The sequence below is a fragment of the Quercus suber genome, unplaced genomic scaffold, assembly GCF_002906115.3.
Source record: "Quercus suber isolate HL8 unplaced genomic scaffold, Cork oak 2.0 scaffold_247, whole genome shotgun sequence".
Classification (NCBI taxonomy): Eukaryota; Viridiplantae; Streptophyta; class Magnoliopsida; order Fagales; family Fagaceae; genus Quercus; species Quercus suber.
This window is the reverse complement of record NW_027069703.1, coordinates 580,156-583,914: the sequence shown is the minus strand read 5'-3', so window position 1 is coordinate 583,914 and position 3,759 is coordinate 580,156. Positions and strand designations below refer to the sequence as shown.

The following is a 3,759-nucleotide window of genomic DNA, read 5'->3' as shown; positions in this document are numbered from 1 at the left end:
TTGTAGGTGTGTGAAATTTGTGTTGCTAATTTCAAGAGTTATTGAGTGAAAGACTCGAAAATCACCTCTAGTAAGAGTAAATTGTCTATGGAATGAAATTACAAATTTTTTTTTAACCACACATTAATCACCTATCAAGTAATCCAACCACATCTTTCATGGTTAAACTTCAGAAAACGTAAAAATCTAAGACTATTCTCAAAAACCCAACTAATAAAAAACGCATTTTTATTAGACAACACCATGTATCATATAATATCATATAAGTTACCAACAAAATTTTTATTGTAAATCACAATATATTATTACGCAAACAGGGGAAAATTATAGTGAAAAACGATCCTTTATTCTCTGCTAATAATCCAACCCAAACAGTAGTTTAGTCTGAACTACAATGGCAATTATATTAAACTATAAAAGAGTTACAATCTTCGGATTGTAACATAAACATAGAAACAGAAAAAAAGAAGTATTAAGAGAATTAGGAAGAGATTAAGGTCTGGTCAATGGATCTCTAGCAATTGAGCTATTATTGATATAAAGATGCAGAGAAATGAAATGAGAGCGTACCAGAAGTAGAACCGAATGTGTTTGAAAATTCAATCGAGGTTGTTGTTACTTTGTTTATATTTGAAAGCAAAGCATGGGCGTGGAATGTACCAGACAGACAGCCCTGTGTGTTGGCCTTTCTTCGGATACAACTAAATCAACGATATCATTCAAGAGAACAATTAATTAAATATATATATATATATATATAAGAGGCAATTTTGTGAACGGTGGATGCGAAGGTCTATTATCACTTGGCAAAATTGTATTTCTAAAAAAAAAAAAGGATCTTGAAAATCCAAATTAGAATTGAACAATTTAAAAACTCCTAGAAATTCACAATAACAATAGGAAAAAAACAAAACCAGAAACAAAAACATTTATGGGTCTCATCATTTGTAGTCAGATAGGATACTTTTTATTCAGAAATCATGCCTCCAATACAATACACTAAAAACAAAAAACAACCACAACATCTTCTTCATCCGAAAATTCAGTTGTTAAAATTTTAAGATGAGAACCTTGGAGAGAGATACCTGTATTGTGATTAGTTGAGAATGCTGAACCACAGAACAGTAAAAAGTTCTATTTGTTCTTCCACTCCTCTCTCTAAACTTCCAAGAAACCCATACACATCGACAATCTCCATCAACAATTTCAACTTTCAAGAAACCCACATATCCCACGGCCATCCTTTAAGCCTTATCTCCCCCAAATATGTACGGATTGCAACAAAACCACACACCTAACAATGGGGAAAAGCTCCGGCTTACGAGTATGCAATTAGAGGACGATACGGAGCGTAGAGACTTTGAATTTTCCCAAAAGGTCCCTTTCTTTTTGTTATGTTAATAAAATATAAAATCGTTTGTTTCTAATTAGGGTTTAGTCTCTGTCTGTCTCTGTGTAGGGCGTAGTCCATAGACAACAAGAAGTGAATATTCCTGTCTTGCACTTCCCTTGTTGGTCCCCAAGTTGTTGGAATGTTCCAAATTCGACTTAAGTATCCATAATCTGGGTCAAATATCGTACTCATTATTGGGAAAGTTTTTATATGTTTTGAGTTAGGTTGAGGGGTCAATCCAACCCAGGTAAAAAAAAACTCAAACAAATCTATATATTACTAAAAGCTGAAACGTAGCATTTAATGTTGCTACGCTCAGGTTGAGCCACATCAGCTACCATGTCATTATCATTTTTTTTTCTTTATTTTGTCCTACAATTTAAAAAATATTTTTTCTAAATTTAAAAATCCTAATAAAAAAAAAAATAATTCCCAACTCTATCTCTTTCGTAGTTATAATTTTAGATGGAAACCCTTTGTGTTCCACGGTTACAATTTCAAACAGAAAACCTTTGTGTTCCATGGTTACAATCTCAAACGACAACCCTTCAATTTTCTAACGCTAGACTTTGACTATCTAACTCTTCATCTCTTCCTCTCCTCACACTATATTAATACTAAAAAATCTATATCTATTCATATATAATATAAAACACCACTCCTTATTGCACCATCAACGTTTACATTTAAAACACCTAAAGACAAGTGACTTTTCGTTAGTGGTTTAAACATTTTGATACTCTTAGTAACTTTGGTGTTTAGTAGCCTATGTTAATTTAAGGAGACAATATTTTGATTCATTAGAACGTTTTGAATGTTGGGTAGTTACAAACCCGTTTCATATTCCTAACCATAAAAAAACTATATATATATATATATATATATTTAAAAAAAATCTAATAGTTTACGTATATCCTTTTCTCTCTATACATTCCTCTCTCCGTTTCTCTCTCTCACTCTCTTCTGAAAGCCTTCTTCTCTCTAGGCTGCCTCACGATGCCTCTTCAAGAACAAACCATCCTGGATCAATGGGAAAGTCCCTCTCCAGTTTTCGCACATCCAAGTGAGTGTTGCCTTAAAACTTCCCAATTCAATTTCTGACAGTGGTTTTTGCTGTTATATTATTGCAATTTTAATGTGGATTCCTTCCCTTTGTAAATTTGGATTTTTCTTTTTAAGGTTTCTGCGTAGGCACTGATTTGTGAGCCTTTTATTAATTAAATATATATATATATATATAAGAGGCAATTTTGTGAACGGTGGATGCGAAGGTCTATTATCACTTGGCAAAATTGTATTTCTAAAAAAAAAAAAAAAAAAAGATCTTGAAAATCCAAATTAGAATTGAACAATTTAAAAACTCCTAGAAATTCACAGTAACAATAGGAAAAAAACAAAACCAGAAACAAAAACATTTATGGGTCTCATCATTTGCAGTCAGATCTTCCTATGTTGATAGGATACTTTTTATTCAGAAATCATGCCTCCAATACAATACACTAAAAACAAAAAACAACAACCGTGACATCTTCTTCATCCGAAAATTCATTTGTTAAAATTTTAAGATGAGAACCTTAGAGAGATAACAATTGAAAGTTGAAACTGTCTGCACCTGCCAAATAAACCACAAATTCAGCTAATTAAGTGGGTCATTTTGATTTTTAACAGTTCTTTGCTGGGTCTATTAGACACTTAATATTTTTAACACTTAATATTTGTTGGGTCCATTTAACTCTATTAGACACGTTGGACCAACAACGTGTTTTCTCATAAAAGTTAAAACAGAGTACAATACAAAGCTTGTAGCATGTAAGTAAAATAACAAGAAACAGTGAAACACAAACCCAGGACAACAAGAAAGTAGAAACACAAACGTGACAAACCCATAAATAAATAAATAACTAAATAAAAACTAACTAAATAAAAACTCAATAAATAAATAACTACAAACAACTCACACTCACACCGTCACACGCACAACTCACACTCACACCGTCACACGCACAACTCACACTCACACACATAAATAACTAAATAAATGAACTGACTGAGTCAGTCAGTCAACACACTCACATCACACGCACGCCTTTTCCAATCTCCATCTCTAACTCTAACTCTAAGTCTCTAACTCACTTCTCTACTGAACAATGAACATTGAACAACAAGAACCCAAGAAGTCAACAACTCACATAGTCACACTCACGCGCACAACTACAAACAGTCAAACACAATCTCTCTCACTCCATTTCCATTAAAACCAAAAGAAAGGGGCTGAGCTGATGGCTTACCGTGGTTTGCCGCGGGGAGCTGCTGCTGCTGTGAGGCGCGACTCAGGCCGGTGAGACCGCGAGCGAGAGGCAAGAGGC

The 3,759-nt window shown here is 33.6% G+C and overlaps 1 long non-coding RNA gene across 4 annotated transcripts in view; it reads right to left on the bottom strand.

Annotated features, from left to right (window-relative positions):
* LOC112029775 (uncharacterized) overlaps nt 1-1,586 on the bottom strand; it is a 7,401-nt gene extending 5,815 nt beyond the window's left edge. Inside the window, exons 1-2 of one of the 4 annotated variants that reach the window (XR_010631871.1) lie at nt 1,086-1,586; nt 571-701 (exon numbers count right to left, since the gene is read on the bottom strand). This is a non-coding gene — a long non-coding RNA (uncharacterized LOC112029775). The remainder of the gene's footprint in view (nt 1-570; nt 702-1,085) is intronic. The other 3 variants (XR_010631870.1, XR_010631873.1, XR_010631872.1) reach the window with 3 other exon arrangements.
* Between the last annotated feature and the right edge of the window lie 2,173 nt (nt 1,587-3,759).